This window comes from Dermacentor variabilis, chromosome 5, assembly GCF_050947875.1.
Source record: "Dermacentor variabilis isolate Ectoservices chromosome 5, ASM5094787v1, whole genome shotgun sequence".
Lineage (NCBI taxonomy): Eukaryota > Metazoa > Arthropoda > Arachnida > Ixodida > Ixodidae > Dermacentor > Dermacentor variabilis.
The window spans coordinates 13,318,723-13,332,399 of NC_134572.1; the positions used below are offsets into that span (position 1 = coordinate 13,318,723).

General features: G+C 41.0%; 1 protein-coding gene and 1 long non-coding RNA gene across 7 annotated transcripts in view; one reads left to right on the forward strand and one right to left on the reverse strand.

Annotated features, from left to right (window-relative positions):
* Positions 1-13,677, reverse strand: part of Dgk (diacyl glycerol kinase 1) — a 650,907-nt gene that overhangs the window by 52,003 nt on the left and 585,227 nt on the right. The window lies entirely within an intron of this gene.
* LOC142582268 (uncharacterized) lies at positions 1,587-12,483 on the forward strand. Of its 2 annotated transcripts, none has more exons than XR_012828401.1 (5): positions 1,587-2,279; positions 3,021-3,111; positions 5,866-6,051; positions 7,860-8,021; positions 11,651-12,483. It is a non-coding gene; the product is annotated as an uncharacterized LOC142582268 (long non-coding RNA). The 2 variants fall into 2 exon arrangements; XR_012828400.1 differs by having other exon boundaries at positions 1,588-2,279; positions 11,648-12,483.

Sequence of the window (13,677 nt, forward strand, 5' to 3'; positions counted from 1 at the left end):
AGCAACAGAAAGCTGCATCGGGAGTTTTTCATGTTGCCCTACAATTTTCTCATTGACACTTTTCGTCTAATTATAATATTTGAGAAGCGGGCAGGACTAATTATGTAATTAGGTAGAATAAAAAAAAATAATCTGAGTATCTCCAAGCGACGGCAAACAACATTATCGTGGTCCAGCTACGTGGCATTCGAATATTTTTAAAGTCTGGCTAAATTTAGCTGCACTGTAAAAAATTTCCGTAATTTTACGGGGGATTTCTGTCATTATACGGAGAACTACAGATAAAAATACGGAAAGTATGTCATATTTCAAAAATACGGCAAAATCTGCCGTTAATATACGGAAAGTGCTCTCCGTATTCAGCTTTACGGACATTTTCACTGTAATCATATAACGGCTATACACTGTTTTGGACGAAACAGAGAGAATTCCGTATTTTTGTTATCTGAACATCCGTATATTGTGAGAAAATTTAAGCTGTCTGAATGAGCGCTCGTACTCATAAAGTTTCAGCTAACAATACTTTATTGAACACGCAAACTGTACGCATTATGAAGTTGCGTACAAATGTGAGAGCTAGCCTTCTACCAAAAGCTGCAATAACAGATCGTATAAATATATATACGCATCTTCTATTCCGGTCGCAGTTTGCCGCGCATACGGGCTTTGTAACGCTGATCATATGCGCAAATATATGCGTGTTCTCGCAATGTTCTCAAATTAAGCGCTTTTATAGTTAATAACACAGCATATATGTTTAAGTGAATGAAGAGCCGGGGACATACGTGCATACGTAAACAAGCTTGCGGCACTCAGGTGCTGGTGCATTTACGCCAGCATTTACGCCATATACGCCAAAAATTGTGCGCACTCTAAATCAGTACCGAAACGCAGGGAGTGGTATAATGACCGTAACTGCGTTTACATTTGGCAATAAATGGTCTCGAAGGGGACTGGCGGCCTATAGATCCAAGTACAACGGTCGGAGGAAATTTTCGAATGCGGCAAGCAATTAAACCAAATGTCAAAGGGCACTGCTGAACTGCAATGTAGTTGGTTGAACTCATTCCCATGATATTTACCAAATATCTCGTCTCTGACAATAACTGCCCATTCATTGAGACAAATCGATTACGCATAATCTTCACTGTTCATGTGTTAATTCTTGCGAAAAGAAGTAATCGCAAACATTTGGCGCTTCATCTTGAAACAAGACCGGTAAGCGCGCTCGTTCTTGTACGGTAGAATAAAAAGAACGCGAACATGCACCGACATGTGTGAACTACTGGAAGGTGACTGAAGATGAAGGACCTATTACCGTGCTAGTACTGTGTATACTGTCAAAAAGAAGAAAAAAATAATACGGAAAGACAGAATGCCCAGTGTCGAGATGTAACGATTCAAGCTTTATTTCTTTTTGACCTAGAATGCAACACCATTAGTTCCATGTGCTTTATGCATGGGTAATGTTATGACACAACTCATTATTTACCCGTTCATTACATGCACCAACCAGCCCAAATTATCACTGTACTAGAGCTTATGGACGCATCGCAGTGCAGTGCTTTGCACTTTATTGTAGCACAGGGGTTTGCTATCGCCAGTAGCGAATGCTTTGGTTGACCTCCCTGCCTTTCAGCTTTTTGAATTCTCTCTCCCTTTGTATAAAACGCACTAACTTGTGGGAGAGAAAGCGTTCTCCTCTTTTAGAATTCAATTAATTGTCAAGCAATTATATTGCAGTTCGAGTAACTAGAGCACAAATGCGAAAACGAAACCGATTCTGTTCGGTTCTCCGCGCTCAGAGTGCGGCACCAGGGGGCAGCACGCGCTGCGCGTCCGTTGGAGTGGCGGACGGAGCTGCACATGTGTAGTCAGCCGGCATTTTTCGAGTCGTGTTGTAAGTGTTGTTAATTCGCCGTAAATATCTCTTGATTTGTACTCAAGAGTGGAGCAAGACCCCAAGGAAGAGAGATTGACGCATCGGGAGCGAAGAACAGAAACGATGGATGGTTACGCTGCTTGGGTCTCGGCACGTTCGAATTGGCAAAGTTCCGAATTTGTCGCTGTGTCGTGTACGCTTGTGCGCTCGTCATTTGCCGTCATCGCGCGGAGATATTTGCGCTGGATGTCTTTCACTTCGTGTACAAAACTCTGCACGCTGCGGCATCGAAGAAGTTGTCCTGTGTTTGGGTGCACGTATGCGCTTGGACACGGATAGCCTGCTTGCTCTCAACGGGTGTTCAACAGTCTACGCGCGCTCGTAACTTGCTCATGAGGTAAGCCCATTTTAATCTTATTTGGTTTGCATAACGTAGGTGTTAAAATGATGTGTGGTAAGCCGGTGTCGCGAACAGAAATATTGTTTCAAAAGACCACTATGCAACGTCTTAGGGCAAAAATGACGCATGAATGGGGAAAGGGATCACCCTATCTTTTCAGATCGATTCCAGTCGTAGCGCGATTGGCTCGATCGCAATTTCCGTGAGGTGCTTCTAACCTTTTGTTCACTCGCGTTAAAAGCGTAAAATAAAACTGCGTTCAGTTGAGCTCTTGTATTGACGCTTGTATTGGCTTGAGAGCATACTGTATCCGATACAAGAACTTCTGTTAAAATACGGAAATAAATGTTCGAGGCAATAGCAGTCGCTCACTACCTGTGATCGTTACTTTCTTGCTTGGGTGCACGTTTTAATTGTGACCAGAAAAAAAAGTTCTTTGCTCTGCTGTGTTTCCTTGGTGCAACTTTTTGCGGTGCAGCAAGACGTGTTCCTTCGAATGATGTCTGGGCAGTTAAGGCATTCGTGTCAGTAAGCAAGCAGTAAACGGGGTATCAGTGCGAAAAAATTTGGACCTACAAGAGAAGCGAATGGTATCATCATAGACTCTTTTATTTGACGAATAATTCAGTTGTGTTACTAAAGCGGAGAGTGGATATGCATGAAAGTCAGATTGTATTGATACTCAGCAAAAACAAGGTAACTTATCATTACTAATCAATCCTTTTCTTTTACTGAAAGGCAAGTTGCTGTTGTGCTGGAGCTGAGAAGAGGTCTGCTGCCTGCAATGGGTCCATCTCTCTCAAGTTATTGCAGTATAGTAGCTCTCAAGGTGAGTGGATTTTTTTTCTCTTAGCTATTTGCCACCTGAATCATGACCGTTTACTTAGCTGTGTAGGTGATCACTGTTAGTGACATTGGAGTGCTGGTGGACCAGCACTCCTTTATGATTGCAACGCATATGACAGAGTGCAGCTATGGCAGTATGCAAAGGTGTTAATCTATAAGCCAAATTAGGTTCTTTGAGGTAATATGTTAATATATTGATGACATTGGATTGTGGTCTAGCAGGCAAAAATGCTAAACAAGAAGAAATTTTAATTTGCACTTGGTAAGATGTGCAAGCAATTCAGGCTGTCATACATGAAATGGGACATTTGTAGATGTCTTCTACAGTGCTGCAGTCCTGAATTGCTTCAGAGTTGAGTGATACCACTATAATTTCTCTGTAGAGCATGCAGCACAGTTTAGCATTGGGGGAGGCTGGCATCAACAGGCGTCTACTTACTGTGAAGTTCAAGTGAGGTGTTACTGTTAGGGTGAATATATATAATTTATGGTTTAATTCTAATCTTGTGTCAGGCAGACATAGTTTACCCACTTGGTTAAACAATAGAGATGTAATATCTATGTATACAAGTATTACCCATTCATTTATGCCATTTAGACAATGGCATAAATGCGTGGGTAATACTTGTGTACATAGACAATACATCACTATTGTTTAACCAAGCGGTGCCCCTGCATGCTAAATTTTACAGGGCTATTATTAAGTAATGTCAGCTTTTGTTGTAACATTAAGGCACCTTTTATATTATTACAGATTACCACCATTGTGCACTATCATAGTGTGATATTTACACTAAATGTATTTGACTTTGCTATAAAACCCTGCACAGCAGTGCATCATGAAATTTTTTTTTTATAGTTTCTGGCCTCAGAATGCACTTCACGTTATATTCTTGTTTGCAACAAGACTATAATGCAGGTTTCTCTCCTTATGTTTTGTGGCACTTCAAACTGCGGCGAGCTAAACCACTGGGCAGCAATACTGGATACGCTACTGCGTGTGGAGCTGTCTTCAAACACACACAAGGAATACATCATTGCTTTTTTAGCTCAAAACAACGGACACAAGAAAGACGACAGAACAAGGTGCTACTCTCAACTGACATCACTTTATTGCGTCCCTCCTTTGTAGACAGCAGAATCTAGAAGAACATGCGCTGTGAACACCCATGTGCAGCAACCACCAACATCTGATCAAAAAAGCACACTCATGCGACAGAATCCAAAAAAAAACATATTGAGCACTGTACGAGGTTAAAGAAAGCACACTAATGCACTGTGACCCCAATGACTGTATGAAGAAAACTTCCGATAACTCTCTGGCGGAGGTATCACGGCTCTTTTTCAAAATCATAGCATCACGAAACATTGCGAACCTAAGCGATCCATACCAACAGGCACAGGTTCCCATTTGGCTCAACATTGTAAAATATGGAAGTGCAAAGCCATGTTTCGTGATACTTCGATTTTGAAAAAGTGCTGTGATACCACCGCCCGAGAGTTATCGGAAGCTTTCTTCATACAGTCATTGGGGTCACAGTGCATTAGTGTGCCTTCTTTAACCTTGTGCAGTGCTCAATATGGTTTTGTGGATCCCGTCGCATGAGTACACTCTTGTGATTGGTTGTTGGTGGTCTCTGCACATGGTGCTCACTGCGCATGTTCTTCTAGATTCTACTATTTATAAAGGAGCGACGCAATAAAGTGATGTCAGTTGAGTGTACCGCCTTGTGCTGGTCGTCTTTCTTGTGTCCATTGTTTTGCGCTTAACAAAGTATTTATGGATTCACACCAACTAGCCCGCCAACACATTGTGTTGCGGGCACTTCTGAAGTACTGTCTGTCCAATAACTTTGGTGGCATGGAAGCGCCGTCCACTTCTATGCGTTGCTTTCTGTTTCATTGTGGCATCACATCACATTATAATCATAATGTGTATGTACTTTTTCCAAGAGACCCATATTCCTATCCTTGTGTTACATTTGCTGTCGCATTATTTATGTGCAAATGACTGACCAGTGCTCCAAGCTCCATTTTATCGCAAAGTAAACTACTAGTACCTAAACAGTTCTGTATATCAGAAAACCAAAGCTGAACTGCCGAACAGTACCAAGCGGCAGCCTTAGTGCAGTGTCAAGTAGTCAGATTTTATTGGTCATGCAGAGGTGCACAGGATAGCTCTTTATTACTTGCTGAATAATTAAGCTGTGTGAAAACTGAGTATTTACGTAGCTTCAACCACATGCTATTGGCCATTGCTCCTGCCCTCATCAAATGTGGAAGATTATCACGGAATTTCCTATTCTCTTTTTCCTTATTACAGTGGGATTACTGCATGCGTAAGTAGGAAACGGATCACATAGGCAATCAAAAGCCAACAATGTGTAAACATGGAACATTGATTGTACAGTTTGATGACCCAGAATAAGTAGAAATACACCATAAATGATTGACAATTAACTTTTACTTGACACAGGGCTAGAGCATACAGTAAGCATACTGTATGCTCATACGGTGTCACATCAATTTAAATTTTAGTGTAGCTTTCCAGTGTACGCTTCTATTGTTGCTTTCTGTCAGAGGAATGGTAATGTTTCGCGTGTATAGCAACTAGACTGTCTATATACAGTAGTAAAAATGTGTGAACTGTATTTTTTAATGATTTGATAGAATGTGTAGCACAATAAAGCCAGACAATCAACGCACAGTGATGTGACTTTCTCTGCACATGTTGCAGGTTCAAAAAAAGTATGGTGGAAGCTGTTGCCAAGGTTCCGACCAGAAAAGACAGCCAGTATAAAAGGGTACACGCCACTGATCTCTACTACAGGGGATGAACAGCACATCGAGCGCCCTCGACTGAAGCTGGCCTTGTCCCGGAAGTTGGTGCTTCACAACTTTGCGGCAGCACTTTGTTGCACGGGTGTGTGGCATTTCTTCCCCTAACATGCCTGCCTGATGTGCCATAACCTACCCAAGCAGTGTTTCGAGGTGTCCAGAATTTTTCCATTGTAGTGTCTACAGTGTCGCTAACATAAGTGGCTTGCAATGGAAACACTGGTAAATCAGAAAAAACTTGATGTAAGAGAACACTATCGTATACGGGTTCAGATTGTCATAAAAGTGCTTACCAGACATGTAGAGACCTCCTAAAATGTGAAAAACCACAAAGAAAAGTTTTTCGGCAGCAATATTATCTGATCGCACGCACTAGTTAGTCCACCATATGCCTTGCTTCCAGGACAAGCGACTGCATGACATCGCATTTCCACTGGCTTCACCTGCATCCGGTGCGGTGTGCTGCATCCAGCGAAACATGTTAGAAATCAGTGGTGCACAGTGTTTTCTGTCCCTTTTCTAGACGCCTACTGAACACATGTTAAACTGTTTCCAAAGCAGACAAACAGAGGGAAAGGGCTCTGAACACATTGCATTTTAAAGTGGCTGGTACTGGCTAACGCAAGTACTGTGGCATAGTAGATTTGCACCAGGCAACCTGGGCGCCCAAAAAGGCTGCTGTTTACTTGCAAATGGCCAACATATTGTGAGCATGTTGAAGTACATTTTTTATTCTCATCGCTTATTTAGCTAATGGAGACAGCTTTCACAACTGAAGAAGCCTTGGAAGCATGAAACACTTCACAAAACCAGCTTCAATATATCGTGTCTGCATCACAATTTCATGGCTGCATGAGTGAACCCTCTGGTTAACATGTAAGAGAGTTCATGATGTTTGCCATGCATTATCCACTTTATTTAGAGGTCAACCCTATCTTGAGATTTAAGCTGATGTTGCGTTTAGAGAAATTATGGCCGAGAGCCAGCTTTTGAGAATACAGATTGAGCTTGACAGATTAAATGCCAGAACAAGTCGTTGAGGATTTCAGATCAAGAATCTTCAAAGGCCAGTTCATTTAGTGGTGTTAATATTCTGCTCGAAGTTGTTGATTGTTACATTCATATGGTGCCCAAGCATTGCGGTAACAACTTCACTTGGAGTACATAGCAAGGGTGTATTCGTTGTAAGCTTCTGGCTTTTTTTCTGTGTTTTCAAAAACTGGTTTCTTGTTCAGTTTAAATTTTCAAATTTTGCATTGTTGATTAGGTGTTGTGTCCTGTTTCCTTTTCCTGCAGCTTCTTAGTTAAACATCTGAATAGTGAACACAAGTTGACCTTTTGCTTGATTGTCTAGATTACATGCCCTCGATGCAAAACAATTTCACTTCAAAACTGCTTGTACCATACTGAAAGAATAACTTTGAAGCAGCCATAGCCACCAATAACACGCAAGAGATGATTATGAAAATTTTAATATTGTTTTTGAGGGTGTCTTAGCTATCATGCACCAAGATTTAGAAATATGTAAATGCGATGTAACTAGACAAAATGAAGGTGATGTTTGCCATCGCTTGGAGATACTCTGATTATATTGTGCATTCTGCCTAATTACATAATTCTTAATTAGTTATTAAATATCTCAAATAATTAAATGAAATGTGTCAACGAAAAGTTGTAGAGCAATATGAAAGCCTCCTGATACACTTTTTTGTTACTCTTACTGATTGTGTGCTACATAAAAGTGTTTTTCCAAGGAATAAGCCTGCGAATACACATAAAGTGTCTTGAGTGGCCAGTCATGTGTCAGTTTTGTGGTGCAAAGCCACGAATACAACTTAAATGGGTTCTTTTAAGAAAAAGACTTAGCTCAGCAAATTATCTTTCTATGTGCAGCCTGTGGAGACAAGGTTTCTTAGACATGGCCATGGCCCTCAAGGAAGATGCCGAGGCCACAGGCAGTTCCTCCAGTGACCGTGAAAAGGTCCCCTGGGGCACAAGTCTGGTTTGGCACCCCCACCTTTCTCCTGCAGCTTTTCTGTCTACTTAGCTAACCAGGTGGGTCAATGATGGCAAAGGGAAAAAAGAATCAACAGCATCAAACGCAGAACTTGCTCAAGCTCAATGCATTTTTGGTGTGAAGTGTTTCCCTTATCATTTATCAAAAAACGGGTAATAAGTATATGATATGGTCTTCACACGGACACCTCTTTCCCACAGAGCTGTAAAAAAAAGCAGCTTATGAAGGCTTGAATATTAGCGAAGATGATGTGGCATAGATAGGATAATGATTATGAATGTTTCTAATGAAGGTAGTGGTAGTAGAGTGAATAATCAGAGTTTATATATAGATTAAAAGACATTTCATTCCAATGCCAGAATTTTAAATCATCCCAAATAATTCTTGCATTTTATAGTCTTCATTTTATAGTTCTTGACGCTTGCTTCTTGCTGACATCATTCTTATGCTGCATAATTCACCTGTTATAAATTCCCTATTTCTCCCGTTCAAGCAACTTTACATTCATCATAAGAAACCTCGTAGATGAGTTCCAGAAACTTGCTGATGAGATTAGGGGGCGGCGTGTACCCCAGGCTTAGATATGCATTCAAGAGCCTCATATCTTGCAAATGTTAGAAATACTCCTGCTAAGCAAGTTCTTGGTGTCATACAAGGTTATTTGCGAATACGAATTTGCCTAAATTTAGGAAACAGTCAATATAAAACATGTCAAGCGATATCGCTGACGATACACACACATTCCAACTGAACTAAATACAAATAAATATAGCACCAAATGCAGAATCATTGGCATGATGCCATTCTTTCAGTGGAATAAAATCTGTCCTGCATTGTAAATCTGGAATCCTTTATAATCCAGACTACTAAATACTTATGAGGGCTGTGACGTAAAATATGCATGTATTTATTCCTCGTTTTTTTACTTTAGGACCCGATAATGCTTAAACAGCAGTGAAAGAACTGGGATCACAGTACCTAATACTTTATATTGCTCCAGAAATCCGTTTCTCTGCCGATCGCAGCATTCGACACTAACAAGAAGGCACATAACACTTAGGGTGGTGCTATTCACTTTGATTGTTTGGGAACGAAACCCATAATGTACATGTTATGGCCCTGCGTGTCATTACGTTTGAACAACAAAAAGGTAGGGGGTTTGCGTTTTGCAAAACTGCATGGAGGTTTTCACTGTGTGCAATTAAAATTAGGAACCTTCCCAGCTCATACTAAATGCATTCTCCAAAGCTTTAGGTTATACAGGTGCACTACTTTACACAGAACACACTCTTTTCCCTCGTCACGGCTCACACTCTTAGGCAGAGTTACACCCTTTGAAGTGCCCCTTCTTCCACACAACGATAATTGTCATCTGCCTTTATGCATTTCCTTTCTTTAACGCTGCGAGCCCTGTGCTTTCCAGTAACGAACGGCATGCGCGTTATCAGCATGATAGCATTCCCGACAGCAAAGTAGCGGGCGTGGCGTTTTCAAGAAAGGAAACGCATCAAGGCAGATAACGATTATTGTTGTGTGGCAGAAGGGGCACTCCAAAGGGTGTAACTTTGCCTAAGAGTGCAGGTGGTGATTCAGATTCTTCAAAGGTGTTTCATTGTATGGGTGGCACATCGCGCTTCACTTATTTGCAGAATATTGCATTCCAATTGTGTCATATGAGATAAATCCATTAGAGAGCTTTAGCTTGCCCTAAATTTATTACAGCTGTGTACTGGTAAACTGGCCGCAGCTTGCAGTGCTTGTGGAAAAACAATTGTAACTGCCATATTATATGTAACTGTTAGTGCACAGGCATCGGCAGCAGCAATGGTTAGGGTACACTTGTTTCTTCTATTCTGCGGTATGCATCCTCCACCAGAAAGTAGTTTTTTTCGTCTTCCTCTTCTACCATATTGGAATGTGAAATGGGGTGTAATTTGTAGGATATACTCTTGCATAAACTTCATGAGCATTTATTCTTGTCTGTGCCACAGATTATTGTTGCTACCACTGTAAAAGCAGGGTGCCTGTTTACAGCACCCGTAGGGAACAATCTGTGAATCTTTAACGAACAGTAAGGATAATGAATAATCGAATAATTTTTAGTAATTTTCAACAAATTTAGCACTCTTTGCTTTCCACTATGGTGTTTTTAAAACTCTAATCTTGGCACAAGGTTTGAGTGCAGGATGTCATTTTGTGTGAAAGAGTACACTTGTGCGCATAACACCTCATCGTCAACATTCTGCTGCACAGAATGTCATTAGCTTTCGTATGCATTGGTCACTATCTCACAAACCGGTTGCTCCTTTGTTAGTTGGAATGTAGCATTTATGTAAAGCACATTTGATGTTCTAACAAAAAGCATTGTGCCCTCTTATCCCCTAATTCTCCTCATTTGATGCCTAGTGTTGTAATAGCATGGTTGACACCATAAGAGTCAGTGTGGTGAATAATTGTGTCTGGTGGAGTAGGGGGTGTACGTTAACTTAAGCAACTTTTCCAGATGACTTGAATCAGTATTGTGGAATGCTGTTTTTTTTGTTCAATCACTGTTACCAAGTTTCACTTTGGTTGTGGCAACAAGTATAATGTAGTTCGCTAGCACTCCTGTCAACACATATAATGTGCAGGCATCTGTGTTGAAAAAAAGACCAGCTAATGGTTTGCCAGGAGCTAAGGTCCATTTAGACCATTAAATTTTGAACTTGCACTGGTGGAAATAACTGGTGAATGAAAGCACACCCAGGAGAGCTGACCATAATATTCTCTTTCATTATAACACTGCTGAAGCTTTGAACCGCATTTGAACTGGCTTGTTTAAAAAATGACCCATTTCCTTGTTCAAGTAAGACAAAGGTTCCACAGGAAGACAGAAACTTGAAGCCGTTACAGCAGCATGAATATAAACAGCGTTCGACGTTTTGCAATCTTGCACCTGGTTATATTATCCATCCCATTTTTTTCCACAGGCTATTCTTTACTGTTTTATGGTCATACCCAGTTTAATTTTAATGTCCCTATTTTTTAATATTTGGTTAATATATCTTTTCTTCATTGGCTTTCAACAAAATATATATTCATAATGTGGCTTCATTTACCATTTGCAGTGATCTTAACCAGATGCATCTTGATACAAAATTTATTTTCCTTAATTCTTCGTTTTCCTTTTCCAAAAGTGCAAGCTGTTTATCTTGATACCTATTTTGTCTTCTGGGAAGATTGGGTCTACTGGATTAATGACTGCTTACATGTGTACATCGTTTTCTGTTTTGGTCACCCCTACTCTTGGCAAGTACTGACAGCGTTGCTCATACCCGCTCCATCACAATCACCACTGCTAAGCACACCCTTCCTTCCTTTATTTTAACACTTTGGCTTCTCTTGACCTATTATATGCACCAGTTACTTCTCCCCCAATGAGGCTAGGGGCCAGTGAGATATGCACAATCAAAAACAACACAGCCAAGGAAAACATTTGCTACCCTAATGACAAGCACCTATGTCGAAATGTTGGCTACAGCAACATCCCTTGTTCCAACAATGTTGATCTACTTACATGTTTTTCTAACACAGAAGTTACTGCTTTGTCGTGTTCTGTGATTATACTTTTTTGCCGCTTTCTTTAGGATGGATATTCACGAATACTATTTGTTTCTCCTAACAGCAGCAAGTTTATCCTTGCAAGCATTTGGAGTCAAGAACAACTTTCACCAGGAAGAAGTGCAAGACGAGTGATTGAAGAAAATAAAGTTGCTTCTGTGATCTAAGAACTTGAGGACTGAAATGTTGCACCTTTTTGTATATATGCTATGCAGTGCATTCATATCACAAAGTGCAAAGTGTTTTATCTCTGCAGCCATGTCAGTGTGTTGGCAAGACAATTTTCTCAATGGTGACCTGCTGCTTTGACTATGAGCTGCCTTCATGACATTTGCATTAAAGGAGATGTACTATCGTGGACAAAAGTACCCTGGAAGTGCGAGCGTTGACCAAATTGCATTTCTGCTCAAGACTGCTGAAAACAGTGGGTCACGTATGCACATTCCGAACGCAGATGGTGGCACGGCTGATCCCAGCAAATAGCACACCAATAAAATTCGGTCAACTCTCGCACGTCCTGGGCAATTTTGTCCCCGATGGCACATTCTTCGAATAATGGATATGCTCTGCAAGATGAAATACGGGAAGCACCTGTACTTTAACGGATATAGTACAGATTTAGCATACGGAGTCTTTCGTTTTCTGAATACGGCAAGCACCTGTTTTTTAACGGTTATAGTACAGATTCAGCTTACAGTGTGTTCCGTTTTCTGAATACGAGAAGCACCGTACTTTAACGGTTATAGTACAGATTCAGAATACAGAGTCTTCCGTTTTCTAGATACAGAAGCACTCGTATCTTGTATTACGGTCTCTTTTTTACAGTTGTCCGTTCTACGGAAATGACCGTTCTTAATTTACGGAAGAGTGTTCGGTCACAAATTACCAGCAAATTTTCTGTAAAGTAAGGAAAATTTTTTTTACAGTGTGGGCCACCGTGTTTAAAAAAAAGGAATCTGCAGTTTGGGCGCTGTCGGAGCAATGAAGAGGCAACTAGAGTGCACTAGGACATTTTGCCATGTTAGAGCGGCCATAATTCAGATGGTGCTACCCCTGTTGCCTTCGAACTGGTAAATGCTAGGCCCGACTTGTTGTGCCCTAAGTATCACAGGTTTTCAATAAAGGCATTTCTATCAAATACACCTGGCAATCTTAAGAAGCGAAAGTTGATTCTTTTATGACGCTAATTAAGTTATATTTAAGGAAGTTCAGGTTTTTTCTGTATGTGAAATCGAGTAGCCTTTTCTGACCTCTCCCGTTGGACTCCATTCAACCTTGTCAACGTGCCTGCAGAACTGAAAGGTCTCTGGCCTCAGTGAAGAAAATGGCGGACCAGCTAGCCTAGAGCGATAAAACATATTGTAGCGGCTTCGCGAAGCGAGGTTTACTGACATAACGGGCGGGATGGCTACATGACAGGAAGAGTGCTACAAATCACCTTTGTCGCCGACCAGGAAGGACAATGGGGCAAGGGTGCATAACAGACGTCGTGGTGGATGGAAGTGACGAACTTTCGCGGCGAGAAGTCTGTTTCCCATGTGCATTTCGCTTGTCCGTTTCTTGCGTTTTGAGATTGATTTAAGTCGGTGATGTCTGTGATAAATGATAAGTGAACTACTGCATGAAATGCGTGGAGTATGATTCACCGATTCGTTTAATATATAGAATGACGGCACTGTGGCTTCAGTGCTATCATTCTTTCTAATAAAAGGAACCAATAAATTGATCACTCGTATCCCGCATGTTCCATGCAATACTGTACTTAACATTAATTAGTTTTAAACTTGTTTCATTGCGTAGCCCACCACGGTTTCATATCAGCCCGAGGTCGGGTGGCCTGTCTACCGGTTGGTGAACTGTCTCGCCTGCGATACTTGTAGCCTATACTGGCCTATACAGTACCTAGGACACTGCTTGATTATCAACAAAGTTGAGCCAGTGAGCGCAGCTGTGTTCTGCGTAAACGAGTAATAAATCACGACATAAAATCTGCAAGTTTAATGCCAGCTCATAGGTATATCTCCGAAGCCGACATATCTTTTAATGAAATGGCGCATTATTTCCAACGGCCTTTCGTTATTTCAATACACTTCT